This window comes from Sinohyriopsis cumingii, chromosome 14 (assembly GCF_028554795.1).
Source record: "Sinohyriopsis cumingii isolate HCF-2022 chromosome 14, ASM2855479v2, whole genome shotgun sequence".
Lineage (NCBI taxonomy): Eukaryota > Metazoa > Mollusca > Bivalvia > Unionida > Unionidae > Sinohyriopsis > Sinohyriopsis cumingii.
The window spans coordinates 43,932,043-43,956,670 of NC_142974.1; the positions used below are offsets into that span (position 1 = coordinate 43,932,043).

Below are 24,628 nucleotides of genomic sequence, written 5' to 3' on the forward strand. Positions count from 1 at the left end.
TAAAGATTAAAATATATCACCGATTGAATCTAAGATGTTGTAAAAGTGAACCTGTCTAATTGGTTGAAAAACGTTATAATGGCTAATCATTAACATGCCGTTAGAAGGGATATTTTAACACAATTATGGGCGATAATTCGCAAAACATAGTCAAAATGTATTGAATATCGAATTCGTCCTAACCTGTGATTAATTAAATTTTACATAGATTTTAGTGAAATGAGATAATAAAAAATGCTCTGAATTTTCAATTATTCACATGGCTTTTGACTGTTTAGTGCGGATGAAGTGCCATAACTAAAAGAATAAGGTCAGTGTGCTTTTGATTTCCTTCTTTTGGTTAAATAGGGTGCATGATAAAAATAAACAAATACTGGAGGGTGTTTCACCTTTGGTCAGGGACATACCTATCGAGGAACAGGCTTAGCAAAAGACGGAGACATTTGCTACAAACGAACGTACGTCAGGACGAAACTTACATTGACTATTTGGTGTTTATCTGCCTGCTTGTTATATATATGTTAGTCTTATTTTACTGTACGCACGAAGTTTACACTTTGTGTGTACTTTTTCACTTTCCTACATCTGTGTTAAACTTGTGTCAGTATTTACATGTATCTATTGGAAAGAAAGCCTTGTCGTGGAATGCGTTTTTCTCACTAAAAATATAAATTACTATAATCAAGAATTTCGTTCACAAAATACCAAAGTTGAATTTGGTACGAATATTTTAATCTATGTTATATTATGGCATACTGAAGAATCATATTGATACATGCATCAGAAAAAGATTATACTCACAAGTGCTATGCCTATTTGCTACGATGGAAGCTGAGTGCACTTTATTAGTTAATCATATCGCCAGCCTCGATCTTGCCGACCAATCTCTTCAACACTTCAGCGTGCTATTTACACGTTTAACGTATGCGTGACACTGTGAAAGGCTGCTGTAAAAGGAATGTTATATTGCTAACTCTTTAGTTTGCTTTCTGGCTGTCGTAGTGTGCATACGCTTCATTACATATAAATGTATGCGTTTGGAGCGAAACCGGAAAAATAGTGGATACAAGAGGATAACTGGATATAATAGGTAAGTCTATGAGTACCATGTTATTAATCTATGGTATGTGATATTTGTATTTATTTGTTCGTTTATAGCTTTGTTAGATTTTTTATTATTTGTTTGATTATAGGAAGTAGGAGTTGACAATATATTTATCAAATATCGAGTAGCTAGCTAATTCCTTGCAGCAGACGTCTACATGTATATTATGCATGAATGTGTTGGATAGCATGGGTTACATTCTAAAAACGGACCCTTCCGAATATCTTAACATAAAATTATTATCAAGATATTCTCTCCTATAAGAGTTTGAAATTTAAAGATAGGAATAGTTTTGGGTATCAGGTATTTAGGGAAGGCGTGAAAAGTACGTGATATGAAATACCGATATACGGCTTTGAAAAGCGTACTGATGAATCATACAAAAAAAAAAAAACAAGAAAAAAGTTTAATGTTTGTAATTAAGGTCTTTTGAATGTGTAGACGCTGGTTGATTAGAGGGAATCTATGTGTGTTATTAGCACGTTTAGGAAAACTTAAGTTGCGTTCCACTGTTATCTGGTTGTCATTGGGAAAAAGGGGAATCCTTTCACAAAATAAATCGCATTTTAAAGGCAATTTACATGTCTGGTGGATAAGGTGTATAACTCACCTAGGCATGACGATTACATTAAAAATTCATGATTTCATATCTAAATGCAGATACGGTGGGGCTCATAGTTGCAATGTTCAGATTCATTTTGATTCATTTTGACAATTTTACTAAAACTACAAAGTCGTGTAATAATTGTATTCAAATGCAGGTTGTATCAAGTACAATTCTTGTTGATTGGAGGGAGAGTTGGAAAGGGTCATTATTTGTATGTATGAAGATGCACGAAGCCTTGTACCCTATCACAAGAAACAATTTGGGTGAAAGACCTCTTCATGTTACAAATCTACTGAAATTTGCCTACGAGCTGCATAAAGTGAAAGCTAGTACAAAACAAGAGCCCCTAATTCCGAAAACAGGACTTCATAGCGACGAAAGTACAAATGTATATAATATATGAAACAAAACAAAATTTATATCGCAACATAATTGAAATTGTACTATATTTCCTTACAAGGTATAGTTAATTTTGTTATATTTTTTTAAAAGGGGGGGGGGGAGAGGAGGAGGCTGTAGTATACACTGATGTGGTCTGATATTTTATGAGAATTATATACCAGACTCCTGTTTCTTTGATACAACAACCATCATGGTCAAGCATTTTACGTGTAGTCCTTACATTTCTTGTAGATATTGAATAGAGATCCTTTGAGATTTTAGAATTGTATAGGACACTCACAAATAAACTCTATTTCAAACCACCCTTTACACTTAACTAAGAAAATGTGTAGGCTCAAATACATCTTAAGTAAATTTTCATTTAATATTACATTTCCAAATCAGAAAAGAGAATATCAACGAGTTAAAACGAATGGTAGTATTCCCATTAGGAAAGATTTCTAGAACATGAGTATGTATATCAGGCATAAAAGTAGATCCTTCTTGCTTTAGTTCAGAGAATAATCTTACATAGAACCCAGTCAAATGCTTTGCATCACAGACGGCAGTCATTGCGCTTGTTCCCTATGAAGACGACATTCTCATGACGACAGTTTTAATATGTTCACCACACAAGGGAGCAAATATTTGATATTCGCAAACGAAAGAACAAAACTTAATATCTACCATCCTAATTCTGAGCAGGTCTATATGCTTTTAAATGATGTCTTGCGTACTGATGGGAAATCTTAATTTAATACATTTGGGTGTTCCCTCACGACTTACTTTCCAAAATATTAATATATAGTTACAATGCTTGATAGATAATTACAATGCTTGATACATAATTACAATGACTGATAGATAATTACAATGACTCATAACTAATTTCAATGACTGATAGATTACTGCAAAGATTGAAAGCTTCTTACAAAGACTGTGGCGTTGTTATAAAGATTGATATATTACAAAGACTGAAAGATTATTAAAATGAGTATTATAATGATATATTATTGCAAATATTGATATTTTATTACAAAGAATGATACATTATTACAAAGACTGATATTTTATGGCAAAGATTGATACATTATTAAAAATATTTAAATTGTGTTACAAAACTTGATACATTATTACAATGATTGATATTTGTTACAAAAAGTGATACATTACAGTGATTAATATTTTATTACAAATTTGATACATTATTACAAATATTGATATTTTAGTACAAAGATTGTACAGTATATTTCAAACCATGTACTCTAAATATTAAACTTAAAGGATATTCCTTTTGTTTCAAATAATATTTTGAAGTTTACTTGTCATTTGGCCTTTCATATTCGCATTTAAAATATGTATTTCATCGCTTGGAACTAGAGTAAAAAATTCTGCAAAGTTTGAATCTTTCCTTCCTTTATTGTTGATAGCATGTATGGAAAACCTGCGGCTGTAAATTACTGACAGTCATGTGTTGCTGGTCGTCATTGCTTGATCTTTATCTCTGTTGGATTTTTTCCAATAACGTATGAAATTCACCACTTAAGGAAGATAAAGGTCAATGTAATTTTACAATATACCTTCAGACTATATATAGTTCCAACCGATCATCTACAATAATGATAGATAGTTAAATGAATGGATTTCATGATCAAAACCTAGATTTATGTGTGGGAAATAGGAAATTGTTCCATTATCTATTTTAGCTTTGGTCGTCGATTTTAAACTGAAATTGATATACTCTCAAAATCTGGGTACAGTATCTCTTCCTCAAACAGACAGTAAGTTATGTTAAGGTAACATAATTCACGTTTCAATGCAGAATTAAGCAAAAACATGTTTAGGAAAATTTGAATAGGTTAACCCACAATCATTAAAGTCGTCTTGTTTAAACATCTTACCCTCTGTAGGTTGTCTGATCCGACAACTTTGCTGCCCGCACCCTAACGATGTTTACTATATAAAATCGTACGAGAACTGTGTTGACTAAAATACAAAACTGTTTTATTGTATAAAATGAATCATTATATGCAAAGACACAGTTCTAAATGGTAACATTTTGGGATTTCTTTTTAATCACTGCAACAATGCAACTTATTTGTCTATAGTGTAAAGCACAATGGTAAAGAGTGAAAGAAAACATACATAAAACACTTGAAACCAATATTTATTTTTTTCGTGTGTCTTGAGCATTCATTTGTACGTTTACGATCTTAATTTCAGAAATGATATTGTAAAGAAATACTACTACTACTACTACTACTACTACTACTAATAATAATAATAATAATGGCGATAGCGACGAGGAGCATACGGCTGCAGCTCATAATCGGAGTTTTTTTGTTTGTTTTTGATTTTCTTTCTCTTTGTTAATGTTTCTTTTGTTCTTATAGAATTGTGACTATTATGATTCTTTTCTTTCTTTCTTTCTTTCTTATTGTTAATCAAATAGCATATTTTTGTAATCAGAAATTAAAAGAAGTTCAATATTTGGAATATTTGATATAAGATATAGAAACATAGTTCTAATTTGATGAAGTAGTGTCACACAATGTAAAGGATAAAATGAAAAAGGGTATTTTAGTAGTAAGAACATGGTCTGATTAGTTGGAAAGATATCTGAGATTTTGCCTGGAAAAGTAAGAATTTGGTAATAGTTTTGTTATGAAATATAAAGGAAGAAGGACATGACAATTGATTAAACAATTAGAACAATATTATGCCGGATTGTAAGTTATAAAAGGGCACTGTTCTAAATACCTGTAAAGTTTTCCTTACTTTTTCTAGCTGTAGTAACACAAAATATTTTTCTAATGGGTTACCTGGAGAAGTCATAGGTGCCGCCTTCGCAGCTGCCATTCAGGCCATCGGCCCTTTTTATTTACAACAGCTGTTAACTTTTTACAGTTTAAAAAACGACATTTACTGTCAATAGAACTTTTGAATCAAATGTGCTGAAGGAGATTATTCCAAATTTTAATTTAAGTCATATAGCATGACAAATTCCAATAAATAAAGAAAGTTACCACAAATTGAATTTCTCACTTGTGGGCACTTCAGGCCTCAAAATTACACCTTACCGAACCATATGGATACAACATTGTTATTAGTGGACGAAACTTGATAATATTGACTAAGTTTAAAATATGTTTTTCCCGAATATATAGTTATTTGACTGACGATTTTCTGCGCGAACCTAGTCGTGTTTGAATTGTCGTTTTGCCTGTGATTTATGTGGTAAATTTACTTAAACTGAAAATTTATGAAATTGTAAAGAAAGTATTATTTTCCTGTTGTTTAATGAAAACAGTAAGCTGCAATATATCTCTGCTTTCTGGGTCATCCAGACGCACTTTGATTATTTCCTCTACGTCAGTCTCTTTACATTACTAGTGAACAAAATGGAGCCGATTAGTATATGATGAACTTACATATATTGAACTAAGGTGGGTTAATGCTTGCTAAGAGAGATTGAGGTCAATCAGTTACGGTAAAAGTGACATACTGTTGAATTCATACAATAGAAGATAATTAATTGTTAAGACGCGATTAGTGAAGCCAAAACTATCGGCCTCTTTCCTGACCATCCACGTCATTAACAGGCTACTATTTAGTTCAAACTTGTATGCTTTATGCTTATGTATGTCTTTTACAACCAAAACGTAAACCTCCATGTATATTTGTGTGTATTTGTGTGTGAAGTATATGAGCTCCTACTCTATTTGTTTAGTGTGTAATCACTTCTTTCCTCTTTTTGTTAACCGCTCAAGTGGCCTAGTGGTTAGAGCGTCCGCCTCGGATGCGGGAGGTCGTGGGTTCGATCCCTGGCCGAGTCATACCAAAGACTTACAAAAATGATACTAACAGCTGCCTCGCTTGGCGCTCAGCAAAAAGAGGTTAGTGTTAGGACTGGTCGGCCCGGTGTCAGGATAATGTGACTGGGTGGGACATCATGCTACATGTCTGCGGCATGATGCCCCAGTGCTAGACATCACTAAAAACTGCCACACTGCAGACATCGTAGCGATATGACTGAAATTTTTTTAAAGCTACGTTAAAAAAATAATCCAAATCCTCTTTTTGTTTGAAGCATGTGACCACTACTATGTTAGATGATATAAAAGAAGGAGTCAATATTGTACGCATATTATTACTCTTTCCTTCCATTCATTTCACTGTTATGGTTATAGGGGTTAATGAGGTGGTGGGTATGTTGGCTATCTTTAAAAGGGGATGATAGAGAAGTCGAAAGGAAGAGAGGAAAGAAGGGAAATGATAATTCTTTTAATAAAGGGGTTACACGTGTGTTTCGTCACCCTTCAGCCGCGTGTTGTACTGAAAAAAAGAACACCTTCGGATCGTTGGGTTTATTTAGCGTCAACGATACAAGACAGAAGAAAAAACAGGAAAAACAACCTACAACAAAACAGAACAAGTACTTAATATACGATACTAAAACATAACAGAACAAATACTATACACAACCCGCACGCCGGTATTTTAATATATGGCAACACGATAATATAAAAACGACAACGTACCAGACACGAAGACCCTAAACATCGAGATACCACAATTATGACGAACCGCATTCGTCATAATAGGCGTAGACGCAGTGAAAAAGGTGTCGTTACTCCAGAGACGATATCGTCTCCTTTATGCGCCTCGTGCACTGATCAGTCAATCACTGACTCACTCGCTCACTCATGACAAATACGCACCTGGATCACACTGTATTGATTAGTAAGTGTACGTGTTGGTTAGTTGATGAGCTAGAAGTGGTCACTGTATATGTGTGCAGGTGTCGGTAAGTATATGCATTATGTTCAAATCCATGGACATTTTTAACATTATCGTTCCTCTCGACTCAGTATTTATAGGTACAAAGAAAAGTTTAATAATCGCATTCCCCTTGTATCATACTGACCAATAATCATATATCTAACGAATAATGTAAAAATACCACTTGTACCCAACGTTTAGTTTTAATTCTTTTAGAACACACACCTTTTCAACTGTACCTATATCAGCCAATAGTATTACTATAAACGGGCGCCTCCTAATGTTTAAACCATTCTGAGTACCAAGACATCCGTGCGTTATTCAAGAAAGTGACTTTTTTTTTTCCGATAGTTATTAACCACGCGGGGAAACTAATGTCCGGTCAATACCAGCAATCTTCTCGTACGTTGATTTTATTATCAGCTTACAACTGTTATGTAAAATATTGCAATGGACTCAACAGTTCCTAACTTGAGGTGACAACATTTGGAAGTAAATCATATACATGTATCCTGCTTAATTAAAGTGTTCTCAAAAGTTATGTTTGAAATCTGAGAGCTATTGGTTGTTTTGTATTTTATTTTTAAGTTCGGTTATTTATTATTGTTAAATGTGTAAAGCCATTAAGGTCTTGAAATATCAAAACAATGTAACATTTCGCTATATAGTTATGTGGTTAGGCTCTAATAATCAGAAACAATAAAAGAGTGAAGACAGGAAGCTTTGTAAAATTTATCAAATTTAGTTCCCTAGAAAAACAAGGTAAAAATGAAAAACAAAGTACGGTTTTATGATTCATATCCAAATTAATCCAAGAATAATTCAAACATTAAGTATTAGAAGTCCTAGTAATAAAATGTTCTAATGAATCTAAGTTCGAGTCCCGATGAAAATCCGAAATGGAAGACGATGATGTATGCTATAGCCAGTGTCATACTAATGCGTCTATAATCCTTTGTTGTACCACGGAAAATGATATTCTGGTGATTTGAATTCCGAATAAAATTTCAATAAATGCCTTTGTCTTAGAATTCTGTATAAGCACTTAAATATTCTCCAGATAAAAGAATTAATCTCTTAGAATCAAAATAATTTGAATAGAAATTAAAATGTAACCCCAATTGGTCACAACAAAACGAACAACTTAACATCAAGCGTTTAAAAGTCCAACTGTCTGGTTCATTTCAAGAAAACGATTATACAGTGTAAGTAAGTATGAGAGTCACGTGCTAACTTTCTTGTAACTTTACATCACGTACTCCAGTACAGCCTCGATTTCACTCTTTAAATAACACATTAAGAATGAATAAAAAAAATGTTGTTTATACCAACTGTTATTAATTTTGAATCAATGTCAAGAACTAGGTCAGCATAAAGATACAAAATTTTATTATTAGGTGTTTACAACAAAAAAAAAACAGTCAGGTCAAACTAAGTTCTTGAAAATAATTTCTTGAAAATATAAAATTTCAGTAAACATAATTACATTACTATAACATGTAATGGAGTAAAAGAAAATTGTAAAACTTACAAACAGTTAAATTAAATCAAATATACATAACAATATAGTTGGAAATGTCTTTCTCAGTATTCATTTGAAATACATCTTAGTTTCTCATGGAAGAAAAATGATGCAAGTGGACAAGATACAAATTGTGATATTAAACAAACTTTCCTACATTTGTTCAGCTTTTAAGAATACACTGACACAAATTACTCTGTTTTAATTTTACTAGGAATTACTAGATAAATCAAAAACTGTTCGACAGAAAATGCTGAATGCCAGATTTATGGATATATTGTTATGTATAATTAATTTATGTTGTGTGATCGACGTTTGTTCATGATTGTGGACTGTGCATTTAGTTTAGCATACCAGAGTTTTGTCTGTGATTGTAAGTTGTAAACAACATGCTTATTTTGAATTAAAGACCGATCCTTGCTTACGAATTAGTGGAATGTTCCATTGGAATGATTAAAGTTTACCAGCGGAGACGCATATAAATAGCGACTTGGAAAACAAATAAAATGTATTCCTGTTTTAGATCAGTCTCTGTAATCAATTCAGCTTACAGTTGGGTTGACGGATGCAGAAATCATTATTATTTATTTAAATCATTCACTGGAACTTCTAAAATGCTCATTTATTTTGGAGCAATACATTATTTTGAATGTTTCATATTTCATTCAAACACATTCTCGATTGCATTATTAGTCTCTTGGATTCTGTCCATTCACGGGAGACAGTGGTGTAGCTCCAGAGTAAGCTGTTGCTTGCTCCTTCTTCCTGGCTCTCTTTTCCTGTCTTCCTCGGCCTTATGAAGTGCCTCTCTGACACCTCGGGCTAGGCAGAGTGGTCGTTAGCACTTTTCTCCCAATCGTTGCCATTGATGCTGGCCATCTTCATGTCCTTTTTGCAGACATCTTTGTAACGCAGACGTGGCCGTCCTATCGGTCGTGCGCCTTCTGATAGATCCCCTTATAGCAGGTCCTTGGGAATGCGGCCTGGGTGTCAATTCTCTTGACGTCGACAAGCCAGCGAAGGCGCCTCTCGCTGTGAATGGAGAACATTCTGTGTATGTTGGCGCGTTCCAGAACCTCTCTGTTGGCTACTCTGTCCTGCCACTGGATGTGGAGAATGTGCCGCTGCCATCACCGGTGGAAGCTGTTGAGTTTCCTCTCGTGTCTCGCATATGAGGTCTATCCTGAGCACGCAGGCCTACTGGGCACGCAGTTTGGTCTTCTCAGTGAGGTTGGAGTTGTTCAGTCTGGCCATCACTGCTGCTGCCTTGGCAAACCTTCCATTCTCCTCAGAACCTTTGTGAGCTGGAGATGATGGACCGGAGGTATGTGAAGTTATCAACAACTTCAAAGTTGTACCCATCGATGGTCACGGAGGGAGGGGAGTTTATATCCTGCGCCATGATGTTCGTTTTCTTCAAACTGATGGTCAGTCCACACTCCTTACATGCATAGGAGAGGTGGCATACCAGCTGCAGAAGTCCATCTACTGAGTATGATGTCAAGGCTGAGTCGTCAGCGAAGAGCAATTCACGGATGAGGACCCCTGTGACTTTAGCCTTAGCACGGAGACTGGCGATGTTGAACAGCTTGCTGTCAGCCCTGGTATGCATGTACACTCCCTCCATGAAGGTGTACTAAAGAAGCGTAGAGAAGATTGCAAAGAGCGTCTGCGTAAGGACGCAGCCATGCTTCACTTCAGTGATAACCGGGATGGCTTCCGATGTTGCGGAAATGAAGCAGACAGTTAGTGCATGTTCTCGTGGGCGACATGACGACATCGAGCAGTCGTGGGGGAGGGGCAGCCGATCTTCTGCAGGAGCGTGAAATGTCCGCTCCAACTGACCAGGTCAAACGTGTTCGTTAGGTCAATGAAGGCGATGTAGATGGGCATCTGCTGCTCGCGACACTTCTCCTGCACCTGACGTAGTGGAACTATCATGTCTACAGTTGTCCGGTCGGCTCGGAAGCCACACTGAGACTCTAGATAGACGCGAAAAGCTAGGGTCCACAAGCGCGCTAAGGAGGCGCGGGTGAAAGCTTTTCCGACGATGCTGAGGTATTAGTTGCCTCAGTAGTTGTTGAAGTCGCTGAGGTCTCCTTTGGTCTTGTACAAAGTGACGATGTTGGCATCACGTATGTCCTTGGGGATGTATCCCGGTTCCCGGCAGAGGCAGAGGAGTACGTGCATGGGCTGCAGCAGTGCTGACTTCCCGCTTTTGAGGACTTCGGGCCGAATGCCGTCTCTTCCAGGAGCCTTCCCAGGGTGGGAGGTGTGTGTAGTTCCTCCATGATTGGCATGTCTGAGATGGCGTTAAAGGCGGTATCGGTGAGGTTTAGGGTTTACTACAGTTCGAAATAGTGCTCAACCTGATCCCCTGGAATGTGATGACTTCGTCGGTCTTGGACTTGAGGGGTGGACGGTCTTGGAGGTTGGGGGGAATGTCGTTTTTTGATGCCCTTGTACATGCCTCTTGCATCCTCGGTGTCGGTCGCTGTCTGCATACTGCTGCAGAGGTTCTGAAATTAGGTGTTGACTCAGCGGGAGGTCTGCTGGGCGTTGTTCCTGGCAGTCCTGAGGTCTTGTAGTGTACCAGGCCTACGTACAGCCTTGTATGTCACGAGGGTTTTCCTCTTCGCCTCATTCACGGGCTCCATCTCCTCCCAGTTGGCCTCATTCCAGTCGGCATTTCTGAGTTCTTTCTTCCAGTAAACAGTGATGGATGAATTGTACACAGGGTCACGGAGGTGGGACCACGTGGAGTTGATGGCGTCATCAGGTGTCGCTCTGGTTAGAGCTTCATTCAGTTTGCTGATGAAGTGCATTGTTTTCTCTGGGTTGCTTGCAAAGCAAGTGTTGGTGTGTGGGCAACCCTTCTTCTTGGCGTGGTGCACCTTCTTGGGCATTATTCTCACCTTTCTGGCCACGAGGGAATGGTCCTTGTCGCAGGCAGCGCTGTGGTAGCTGAGGATCAGGAGGACACTGGCCAGTTCCAAACGCAGGTCAAGTATGTGCCAGTGGCGGGAGCGTGGGTGTCTCCATGACACCTCGTGGATCTCCTTGCATTTGAACAAGGTGATCTTCACACATAGACTGTAGAAGCAGCACATCTGCAGCAGTCGCTGACCATTCTTGTTGATCTTGTCCCTTCCGTGAGAGCCAAGATAGGTTGAACATGCTTCGTGGTCAGCTCCCACTCTAGCATTTTAGTCTTCTGTTAGGTAGAGGCCTTCAGTATTGTGGATGCTGGATATTCCCTGATACAGTACCTGATAGAATTTGTCTTTCTCCTAGTGGGTGGAGCAGAAGGTTAGGGCGTAGAGGCTGAAGATGTTGGCTGGGCAAGGATTCCTTCAGTACCTGATGACGGATGTTCAATGAAGGAGAATAGCGTGTTCTAGGTTCATCTGAGGACTTCCCTTGCCAAATGAATGTATTGTTGGCTTCCATGATGGTGCCGATGTCAGCCTGTTGGGTCTCCTGGAGGTAGGCAACGCCAAAGTTCTGTAGGGAGAGTTCTCTGTCAATGACGACAGTCTTCAGTGCGTCATTGATCAGCTGAAGGTCAACGGTGAATCCAGGACACATGGTCCCGATGTTTCAGTTTGCACAACGAAGAGCTGGAGTCTTCTTATTTCTTCTTTGAGTCTTGCCTGGTGCGGAGGTTGTAGGCCAACTGTAGCTCCACGAACCTAGTGAAACAGGCAGGCCATGGCGGGCAGCACCTTACTGACTGGGGGCTTCCTCGCTTGAGGCAGGCGGTACCTGTCCAGTGAAAATGGTGATCTCTCCCGCCGTCAAAGCAACTCATGGCGCGTAGCTCTACACCTTAGGAACTTTGACTTAGAATCGGTAAACTGCTACTTTCTGTGTTGTGCCGACGCCTTACGAAAAAGCTTGAGTGTCCTTTCTAGTGGCATTAGGAAGCCTGGGCAGGGTGGTATGGAGAATCAGCCGTTGCCCATGCAGCTGATTTCCCCTCTCTACGCAGCTGGTGGACCCAAGGGAACGACGAATGCCGATACAGCTTGGCACCAACGGCATCGCTGGAGTTGTCGGAATGACGTTGAAGTCAATGTCTGACCGCCTTAGGGACTCCGTCTCTTGGTTTTCTATCGGGATTTACTCAATCAGCCTTTGGCCTGGGTGGGCATAGCCTAAAGGCATCGGAGATTTGGAATCGGAGTTCTTCTTTCTTCTGGATGAGCTACCATCCAAGGTTTACGAGTCTCATCCAACCGAAGAGACTGGTTTTAAGGCACCAGTGGCTCGCCGTCACCTCTTCTCCAGTTAGTGGAAGAATGGTCCGCCTGACTTCGCAGCTAAGTCCCTCGCGAATGGCAGGGGCTGGATTTTAGTTGATAGAGGAGATCAGAGAGGCAAGCCGTATGGAGCATTTCTGATGGAGTGGGGCGCTTGCCTCCCTCTCCCACCCCTGCAATATCAACCTTGGACAACTCATCGTTGGTATATCGGGACATTCAACACTATTTGTAAAACACCACATTCCCATCCATTGGACTTCATTTATAACATTCTATAGTCATAAACATTTCAGAGATGTTAAAATTGTATTTGTTTAGGAATTATAATTGTTCCTGGACTAGAGTCATTGAAAAAGACGAGTTGTCCTTAACAAAAAAAAGACATATAAAGAATATTTTGATATCAGTATTTTGTTATGAAAAAATGTTTGGATAATAGTGCTAGGAATTGATTAGTAAGTTGGTATCTCTTTTGATAAGATATTAAAAGAATTATAGTTTAAAAACCAGAGGAATTTAGAATTTAAAAATACGTTACTTTCAGAAGGAATGATAGAAAGGCAAATACGTGGATGAGAAGACAGAGCATACAAATACAAATGCACATGAAAAAAAGGATAGATAGATAGATAGATAGATAGATAGAGAGAGAGAGAGAGAGAGAGAGAGAGATATATATATGGAACATAGAATAAAGATTCATGAAATTAGAACTGGCAGGCGGAGTACACTCCTTCCTTTACTCACAAGTCATGGTATAATGTTACTAGAAATATTAGCATAGTATCCGCATTGCAGAAATAAGTTGATAAATGCTTTCTTCACTTTGAGAAAAATTGAAAACTGCTGAAAGCTTGAAATTACCAAGGGAACTTTGATCATTATAATAATAGTACAATGCGTACTTATTTCCAAACCTCTTAAAGTCTAAACTTTACTGTCACACTTGTCATATGGTAGGAAAACCCAGTCAGAAGGTACATAAAGCTCATCTGTAAGATATTCCTGAATTTGAAGAACCATTTAGCAGAATAATGGTAGACTGTGTTGGTCTCTTACCTAAGACCAATTCAGCAATCAATTATTGTTGACTATAATGTGTGCGTCCGCACGATTTCCATAGTAAATTCCTGTTGAGAAATATTAAAACTAAGGCATTTAAAAGTTCTGATAAAGTTTTCTTTACATTTGTCGGCATTTCCAGTTCCATCCAGTCTGATCTAGAGTTAGCTTTATTATGTTTGGAATTTTCCAACAAGTATAGCATGAAATTGGCACCCCACAGTTTAAATCTTCTGCCTATCACTATTAGTCTGAAAACCAAGATGCTTTGGAAAGAATTCGTCAAAATTTAAAACATATGATTTGGTCATATTGCTTTGATACAGAAAAGGATTGGGATGAAGTTATTCATTTTTGCCGTTATTTGTTGTTAAGAATCAGTTCAAGAATCATTGGATTTTAGCGCTTTTGAACTCGTTTTTGGACATACTTTCCGTGGACTATTGAAGTTTTTTAAAATAGAAACCTTTACAAATGATGATTCGAAGATCTTCCTGACTATGCCTATGATTTCAGCTACCAGTTGTCAAAAGCTTGTGAAGTAGCAAGAACTAATGTTCATAATAGATTGTAAGGGCCATTTGTATACAACATATTACATAGCAAACTTTCGGCCATCAATATAGATTGTACTTTAAGATAATATAAACATGTCGACATGACCTTTTGACCTTACAAAGCTCATTAAGGCGTACGTGCTTTTTGTCTTGTTTTTAAGTTATAAATAATTTGCTGACTTGAATTTGAGGTCTAGCCTCAGCATTTTATAGAAAAAGAAAATGTTTAACAATTTGATGGGAAAATTACCTACATCTAATTGTATGCTAGGTTTTTATGTAAGTTTGAAGTAATGAAAATTATTTCATTTCTACTTTAAGTTCAACTCTAAAATCATTGTTTGTTGTGTTCAGATAACATTTGACAGGAATCATTTATTTAAAAAATAATAATTAGAATTGCAAAGTACTCATTGACATTTTGCACTAAATTATTATTTTTGGACCATCGTGATTTCATTCAAAGACAGTCTGGACTATATCAATGTGATACATCAAGACTGCTAGTACATCAGTTCAGCCGAGATTATTTGGCACATTAACATATTCAATACTTGAATGGATTCAAAACACTATACTTTTGGACTTTTCGGTATTTAATTCATAATAATGTAGGTTCCGTCTAAATTTTCAGGCTTGTGATCATGGTTTATCTCTCTTGACCATGCTTCAAAATCCTCTTCGGGCTAAGTGTTATGGTCCTTAATTAACAAGAAAGTAAATGAATGAAATTATGCCGTTAACAGTCATTTGAGGCTGAAACAAAAACCACTTTGTCAAATAAATATATTAAAGGAGCATTTTGATAGAGATATCACAGTTAATTGTTCAATCTATTTAGTTTTATCTATTCCACATAGTGAGGGTGCAACCAATTGAGTATAATCTGACTGAAGTGACTTTGTTTTAACCAAACTTCAAAATTTGAACATAATCGGGGGCAGAAAACTGACATTAACAAAAATAGAAAATGAAGAAACTATTAGAGTTATTAAATGACTACGAGCACTTTCGCTAATGTTCAGACGGAACATATACAGTATTTTATGAAACTAAAATTGTAGAGTTCACAGCTATAAAACATCATTCTTACAGTATGAAACATCTCAAGTGGTAATATATGAAAAAAATTCAATATTTACTGGATAATTGCTTTATAGAACAAAACAAAAATAACTGTATTTCACTATGTATTAATTTCCAATAACGATAATAAGTGATTGCGTCGAAAAAATTGGAAATGCAAAATATGTCATCAAGTTTGACCTTATATAAGGATTCTGGCAAGTTCTTCCAATGGAAAGATCAAAAGACATGTTAGAAACGTTCCAACTGCTAAGGAATACATTTGCATTTGGTCGAGATAATTGTGACGGTACACCGAAGATTTCATCATTTATAACAACACATGGGAGTATATATATATATATATATATATATATATATATATATATATATATATATAGTTATATAGACAGATATATAGATTAATACATATATACATAGGTAGAAAGATAGATAGAGAGATAGACAGATAGATTGACAGACAAAGAGACGGACAGTAGACAGAATACTTGGCTGAGTTGAAATGATTGTCAGGTTCTTTATCAAAACAAACACTAACTGACAATTGATCTTTCTATAGAGAGGAATATTGGATACAGCAGATGCGAACACAGCGAATTGGATTAAACAAAATGTTGAAAAGTTCACTGTTTATCACAATGTGCTTCAATTTATTCATCCTCACATTCCTCTAGTGACATGGAAGTAGTGAAAGGGGCCACCCTACGGACAATGGGAATTAGCATTACAGGGACCCCTGGGCCACTCTACGGACAATGGAAATTTAACATGGCGAAAAATCGTGGGCCACTCTACGGACAAGGGGAATTTAACATGGCAATAAATCGTGGGCCACTCTACGGACAAGGGGAATTTAACATGGGATTTTTTCTTTAAAAAAAATTTTTTTAAAAAAAGGGGTAGGCAATGGAAAGGCTATCTCTTTTCGAGAAATATGGCTGGCCCTGAAAAGGGCCTTTGGGTTTTCTTCTTCTGCTTCTAATTTCTTCTTTTCCTCCACCAACTTCTTATTTTATCTCCAACACTCTTTCTCTTCTTCCCTTTCTTTTTTTTCTCCTCTTCTTCTTCTTTCTTCTCTTCCTCCTCTTCTTCTTTCTTCCTCTTCTCATTTTCTTCTTCTTTTTCAATTTTTTCGTTCCATGTTCTTATTCTTATCTTTTCCTCTTCATCCTCCTTCTCCTCCTTTATTTCCTTCATCACACCACTGATCATGTCCTTTGCTTTTCTTAAGTTGTTAATTTCCATTTTTACTCTATGCGGACTATAAGAATAGTGGTCTTCAACGAGTCGTACGAGCATTTGTTCTATCATGCCCAAATTGTCAAGGACGTCTTGCAATGATTGAAATTTATCCAGGTGGTTTGAAGCCATTTTCTATGTAGAATGGTTTGAACGACGAATACTGTGGGTTCTTATACTTAAAGCGCGTACGTGAAGGAAAACATCCCCCTAAAAACATAAAATGGATCTTACCTAGATCATGACCAAACAACGCGCGGACGTGAAGGAAAACATCCCCTACTTTTTCATTTCATATAATATAACCCAAACTATACTCTCCACATTTGCTAAGAAACAATAAAGAAACCCATAATCTACTATTCGCACAAACATACCTTTACTCATACAAACACAAACACAAACACATACCCTCACATTTTTTAAAAAAAGAGTTAGTGTTTATATACACACTACTCTACCTACACACATTGGCAAATGGATCGTTATTTCTTTTCTAGAGTATTGGGTAGCCCTGAAAAGGGCTGTTTTGTTTGGAACTTCATGGGCACCTGGTTAATGGTGGCACCTTCCAGGCCTGGCGCCACATACGCATCTTATCCCCCAGTTACTTTTTACCTTTTGGGGGGAGAGAGCAGAGGCAGGATATATCGCTTCAGAATCCCAATTTTCGCTCTCTGGGATTTTGAAATTTTTTCTTCTCTCCTTTTCCTCCTCCTCTTCTTTGTTTCTTCTTTCCTCTTTATATCTTCTTTCTTCTTCTTCTTTATATCTTCTCTCCTCCTCTTCTTTGTTTCTTCTTTCCTCCTCTCTTATCCTTCCCTCCTCGACAATGGCTTCCGCGGCCAGTTCATTTAATATGCGCCTGGCATATTCCAGATGCACATGAAGCTCCAACAGTTTCTCAAGTCTCGTGTTCATTTTTTTGGTGTTGATCAATCAACAAGGGTAGCTGGACTGCCGAACGAGTTTCAATTTATACTGAAAGCGCGGACGTGATGGAAAACATCCCCCTAATAACATAAAATTCATCTTACCTAGATCATGACCAAAAAAACAACAACGCGCGGACCTAAAAGAAACACTCACTCACTTTTTATGCTACTCATCACTATTTTAAAATTTTTTATAAATCACTTCAATAGACTATCCACATACTCAAAGCAATTCAATCTAACTCCAAATATACACCTCAAACACCAAAAAACATCATTTTAATCTACTATCCACACCAACTTACTTGAGCTCTTATAAACACAAACACACCAACACATACCCTCACATTTTTTAAAAGAGTTAGTGTTTATTTTCACACTACTCTACCTACACACATTGGCAAATTAATCGTAATTTCTTTTCTAGAGTATTGGGTAGCCCTGAAAAGGGCTGTTTTTTTGTTTGCTATGGCATTCTTTTTTAGTTTCTAAGAATGCGATGTCCTCTGAGGATAGATTTTCTGGCAATAGGTCTGCTTCTTCGGAAAGAGAAGAAGAACTCTTTGGTGTCGATACGGCAATCGACAAAGCCTCTGTCAGCTTCAGGTTGTTGCTGTTGTTGTTGCTGCTGTTGCTGCTGTTGCTGCTGTCTCTGAAGTCTGTACTTCTCTGTCCATTCTTCTTTTTCCCTGTTCATTTCTTCTCTGAGGAGCTCTTCTATCAGGTCTTCAGTGATTTTTAACATTCTCACATTCTCTATTTCTTCTGGCTTCGGTATCAGACTGTGTCTGACCCTATGCAAATTCACGTAGGCTTCGTTGAGCTTAGCTAGTTTGGAGCACATCTTCGTAGGAGGATGAGTCGACAATGGATGGTTAGACTGGGAACAAACCGGTTCTTAAAGTCAAAGCGCGGACGTGAAGGAAAACATCCCCACACGGTTTTCTAGTCTCAACGTTTCAGTGAGTGTCATGAGAGGGATAGTAAGAAATGAAAGAGCATCAATTCAACATTCTTATAGCTAAACAAACCACAAAGGCATTTTTTTCAAAACACAACATTTTTTATTCAAAAATCACTTAACATTAAACAACAACAACTCTAACATTTTTTAACAATAATCCAACACTATAACATCAAACAATTTTTTTTCAAATCACAAACATTTTTTCTCAATTGACACTCTACTTTGAACAGGGCTGACAACGTTGTGAATGAAATTGTGATTTCCACTGTTGGAAATCATTAGGCCATTGATGGACACTACGTTTCCTAGCTTGAGACAAAAGATAAGCATAATGGTCACAAAACCATCGATCTACTTTCACATCGTTTCTAGCAGAAGAACGAGGATCGAAATGAGTCACTAAATGTTCTAAGGAATAGCCCAGGCTGCGATGATGCAGAAAATACACACAGTACTGTCCACACACCAAGGAATCTGTGCCTTGTAATTTCACGTTATTGAATCGGGTGGTTTGAGCATTTCTTCTCATAAAGTCGATGATATCGTCTTCCAAAGGGGGCAATCCGTACGAATCGAAATATTCCACACATCCTTCTTGAGGAAAGTAGACGGCTACCCAGTGGGTTCCTGGGAGATGACTTTCGTCCGTGTTGATCACGTAAGCTTGATGGTCTTGAGGTTTGCGATGAGGGAGTTCATCTTTAGCACAGACGACAGGATTCCAAGAAGCCGTATACGAACTGTGGTTCAAAAGGTAATAAAGTTCCCAGGTATCCATTGTTTTGTGTGGTTTTTTTCTTCTTCTTCACAGGTAATAATAAGTCGTCAATTCGATCCTGACTTTTTGCTTGAAAATGTCTGACGAATAAACGGTTATTCGTTCTGTTTCCTCACTCTGATTCAGGAGAGCTTCGATACGATGAATCTCTTGAGTGGTTAATGGTGGACAAGAATGTTCACGCAAGTCTTTATACCACTGGTGCAACACGTCTTTGTCCGAGATGAGACTCCAAGCTTCGTCCAGATACTCGTCCAATTTTTCTTCTTGACTTAACATTAGGCATTTATCGTGTTGAATTTGACTAGGATGATCGTTTTGACATCCATAACAATTTTTCTTGATCAATTCCGTCATTTTGTCGACCAAGTGTTTGGCAAAACAGGAGACTAAATGGGCTTCTTGTTCTGGCCATCTCGACTTCATCATGATTACTTCTTCTTCCAGGGTCTCCTCACATTCCATGTCCAAAGTTTCTCCACTAGGTAAAGAGGGATAACAGTCTTCCATGGTTTCTAGTAATCTAGAATGACTTCTCTCAAACTGTTGATTTCTATGGTATTATCGAATTCGGCATACAGGATGACGTTCACTGTTGCTGGCAGAGGATTTGCAAACTGAAGTTCCACACGAATCTGGCCAGATTTTATAGGGTGGAAATGTCCCTCGTCGCTGCCTTGGTCTGGAGTGAAATCGAAAGCCCACAAAGCATAGCCTCCTGCATAATCGTCGTACTCAATGCCGTGACTGGTGTTGGTTCCTAACTGGCCGGTGGCTTCGTACAGGGACAAGTACGATCTCAAGTAATTGTTGTTGGCAAAGTCAGGTTCGAAAGGTCGGGTACACAAGGTCTTGCCATCACGACTGACTTCGATTTTCTTCACGTTGAAGTGTTGAAAGTTGAAAGGATTTTCTTTGATGGTTCCGTTGAAGGCTGAATTCAGGACCATACCAAGGATTAAACGCTTGGGTAGCTGTCCTTGAAACAGATGATCTTCGATCATGGAATGCTGTCCAGCAGGAATGGTGAACGTTTTCACTTCCACACGTCGTATGGGATACTTGGCGGTCGTTCTGCTCAACGTTTGACTGATGTCGTTACCCACTTTGGGTAACACTTCTACGCGTCGTACGTAGAGTTTGGCTTCTTGGATTATGCTTTTAGGAGCCTTAGCAAGATCAGCAGCCTGCAAATGGAAAGTGGCACTGCTGCGATTCAGTCTCAAGCGGACATTGACCCCGTTGAGCAAATATTTCTCTTGCAACCACATGTCCAAATGCAAACGATCCATCAGTTCTAAACTCTTTTTACCTAGGATTTTGTTTTCTCTTGCCTCAAAGCCTTCATTGCTTGTATCTATTGTGTCGAACTTGTCCGGTGTGTCATCTACCCACAGCACACAGGCATTGAGATGACTTGTCTTGGCATCTGTTCCGTACGTCAAGAGATTTTCCAGGTAGGCACGGTAAGGGTAAGTATCCATGCTGCTGCTGACCAGTTTGTTATTCAAGTACAAATCCACTGAGCTGAACAAGGAATGCATGAAATTGTTGACGGGAGCTATATCGTCATCGTCTTCTACTCCTTTATCATCTTTTTTTAGAACTTGGACTTTTAAGTACAAGTAACTGCTATTCAGATCGATGTAATCTTCGGGCTGTCCTTTGATTTCAAACTCGATGGGAGCGGAATCGGTCAATGAGGAGACGGGATGAAATTCCACCCATTGGGATTCTTGCATGGTCATCATGGTGGGGGGCATGGCAAACAGATCCAGTTCCGTCTTGGAACAAGCGCAAGACTCTCGGTGCATCATTTTGTTCTGTGTTTCAATAATCGAAAACGTCTAAGTCTCGAACGGTTCTTCTTTTCTTGGCCTTTCTAGCTTGAAGTCTGGCGAAAGGGTGTTTTCTTATTCGTCGTCTCTTTCTGCCTTGTCCTTGCTGAATGCCAGACTCGGTAGCGTGCAGGGCATTTATAGGTGTCTCTCGTCGGCCCAAAATGTCTTTGCCCGTTTGCAGCAAGACATTTTTGCCTGCCCTCATGAAGGCTTCTTTAGGGTTTTGTTTGTCGATGATGACATTTTGGAGAAATTCTTTGCCTTGCGTCAGTGCCGCATCTTTCAAGGCGTGCAATCCGCGTGTCACCATCGGTTTCAACACCGGGGCCACCGAACGAAAGGCCGATTTTAACATGTCTCCTAAACCGTGTCCTCGTTGTCGAGCCACCCCTTGGTACACTGGATACATGACTTACTTACGAGTCGTGAGAGAACCGTTTTCGAAAATGGAGTTTCACCGTGACTTTTCCTTTGGTGAATGGAATATTTTGTCCCAAATCTCCTTTTATAGTAATGTTGACCGTGTCCAAATACGACTTGCTGACAGGTAAATAGTGAGGATGGACAAATTCGCGGTGGACGTGATAAGTGTTTCCACCTTCCTCGTCAGCGTTTGTGGCAGAATCCACTTTGAAAGGAATGACACGCAGTAACGGCACGGAGGTGTGTCCCACCACGTTGTATTCCACCACATCGGAGTACACGAAGATCAAATTCAGTCCTTGGTTCAGTTCTACCGGGAAACGAAAATACTTGGCAAAAGAGTCGTTGTCATAAATGACTGGTAATTCGGGGGATTTTTTTTTGTTCTCCTATCTTCCTCATCTCCATGTCACCGCCCAATATGTCAAACAATTCAGGACAAAATAAGAAAGACATGAATTTTTTGGACCCCTCAGAAAATTTCATCAGAAAGCGACGAGCTATTTTGTGGTATTCCAGGGTGACACTTTTTTGGACATTCCCCAAAGCTTTATGGAACACGCCATTAAACTTGGAGGCTATGGCGCTGACCAAATGATGACCACTGAAATAATAGCCTGGGAGAATGGACAAGTTGTAGGTCCACGTTTTAGTTTTGTCATCATAGGTTTTATTGCTATATGTGCCAATCTTATCCAACTCATCTTGCAATTGTTTGTCATGAACTTCTACCTTAAAATAATTTTGATTGGGAATGACATTGTGGACTTGGGTTGGGTGAATCATTTCCACTAAAGCCACTTCCCAATGGGCTTCGTGATCTAAGGGGATGGCTTGAGGTAATTTGGCCGTGTAACAGCACAACGTGTTGTTGGGAAACACCTCCATGGAACTGTCACTGGGTAAGGTTAAGTAAAATTGATTTTGGTGACTCATAATTCCAGAGTTCTGTGGCTGTCCGAGGGAATATTAGTGGATGTCAGAGGTGTGTCTCCGCCCAAAATGGGGTTCTGGTTGTGGTTGTTGTTGGAGTGGTGACTGGCACTGGCACTGGACACAACGTTCCCGTTCGAGGAGAATTTCAGGGAGGGATTGGGAAGCAGGTAACCGATGCAACTGCTCAATAAAATGGTCCACAATTGTTTGTCTCCTTGTTGCAAACTCAAATTGGCAATGGCTGCCCCGATGACACAATACACCACGAAGATTTGGCAGAAAAAGACGATTTGCGTTTTAGGCACACGTTCTCCGCACCACACCCACAAGGGTTGTTTTTGTAAATCTTGCACAGAAGAACTAGGGGAAGAAGGAGTGGTCGACGTAGCTGCGTCTGATGTGTGAAAGGGCATGATGGTCACTTCTTCTTTTTATAGTCGATGACTTGCGAAGCGTCGATCCAAGAATCGAAACTGGGTGGATATCCTTTCCAACGTACTTTGACTTCTTTGACACGTCGTTTGCCCACTTTACGGGTTCTGCGTTCGAGAATGCTTTCGATGTCGTACACGTCGTCTTCTTTTTTGGTCACACGTTGTAACTCGGGCAAATAAAACGTTCCTTTGAGCACTTCTCCGTTCATGTCTTCCAATTTATAGACGGCAGGATGACGGCCATGCACTCGTCCAGTGACGCGAAACAATTCGGTCGTCCAGTTAGGTAAGTAACCTTTGTCGAAAGTGCGTTTGGTTTTGCCAATGCGCACCCAATCTCCTACGGTCAACTCTCCACTTTTCTTGGGGACAGCCCTCGTCGGGGACGTACCGAACAGGCGCTCAAACACCAGCACTTCGTTGTCGGGAGTCACGTCTTGCGGGGCACGTCCGATGCTTCGATGGTAAGATTGGTTGTACGCTTGCACCAGGTGCGGTAAGATGTCGATGTACTTCAGAGTGTGGTGATGCGTAAAATATTTCCACATGCGTTCTTTCAAAGTGCGTTGAAAACGTTCCACGATGCTGGCTTTGGTTTCGGGATTCTCGGTGGTAAAAAAATGAATGTCACGTTTCTTTAATTCTTTTTGGAAAGCTTGGTTCAGAAATTCGGTGCCTTTGTCCGTTTGCCATCGAAGAGGGTGACGACCGCTTTGTTTCAACACTCGTTGCAGGGCTCGCACTAACTCGCTGCTCGATTTGGAAGTCAAGGGCACGACCCAGGCAAATTTGGAAAAGACGTCGATGACACAAAACAAATATTTGTAGCCGCGATTGTAGCTGGCCAAATGAGAGACATCGGATAAATCGGCTTGCCATTGATGATCGATGCCTTCCACTCGGGTGCGACTTCTGGCAAACTTACGTCGAATGGGTTTGTGTAAAGTGTAGGTAGCTTGTTCTTGTAACCATCGTTGCACTTGAGGTAAACGGAGACTTTTCAGTCGAGTTTTGGCAGCACGATACAATTTTTGAACTCCTGCGTAACCTGCAGGATGCGAGGGATCGTAGTAAATGCTGGCTAAGACTTTTTCCATTTTTTTGTGTTAATAAGGCACCCACTCTTGGAAGAGGCTACTCTTTTTCTCTTGGGGTATTTTCTTGGATTGCAAGGCTTTGCGTGTGCGACCGGCAATAGGTGTCGAAGAGGAGGATGTCTGAGCAGGGGATATCGGTTCTTGTTTCACTTCTGTCTTCACTTTCTTTTTCTCTTGTGATGAAGAAGGGGTGGCCATCATCTTTTTAATCCATCCAATTCTGGAGGTAGGTGGTGTTGTTAACTTGCGTACTTTTTCTGGTGGAGTTTGAAACCCTTCTTCTTCTTCTTCTTTTCCTTTTTCTTTCTTGACCACTGGTACCGGTACTGGTACTGGTACTGGTGATGGTGCTGGACTTTTCATCAAGGTCTTAAAATCTTTCAAAGTGGGTAGAGCTGTTTCGTCTAAAGCTTTCTGGTGAAAGAGTTGCAGTCGTTGCAAGAGTTGACCGTACTTTTGCGATTTTTCTGTTTCGGACAAATCTTGGCGATCCATCAAGGACTGCAATTCGTGTTGTAACTGGGACATCTCGCTCAAATTGGGATTGGGAGGTAAATGCGGGGTGCGTTGTTCTTGCCACCGATGGTATTCCATCCATCGTTTGTAAGGCA

At 39.0% G+C, this 24,628-nt stretch overlaps 1 protein-coding gene across 1 annotated transcript in view; it reads left to right on the plus strand.

Moving 5' to 3' along the window:
* Window positions 1-962: 962 nt before the first annotated feature.
* Window positions 963-24,628, plus strand: part of LOC149783662 (uncharacterized) — a 46,782-nt gene continuing 23,116 nt past the window's right edge. Inside the window, exon 1 of the mRNA XM_089931903.1 lies at window positions 963-1,090. The gene's annotated coding sequence lies outside the window, so the exon portion shown is untranslated. The remainder of the gene's footprint in view (window positions 1,091-24,628) is intronic.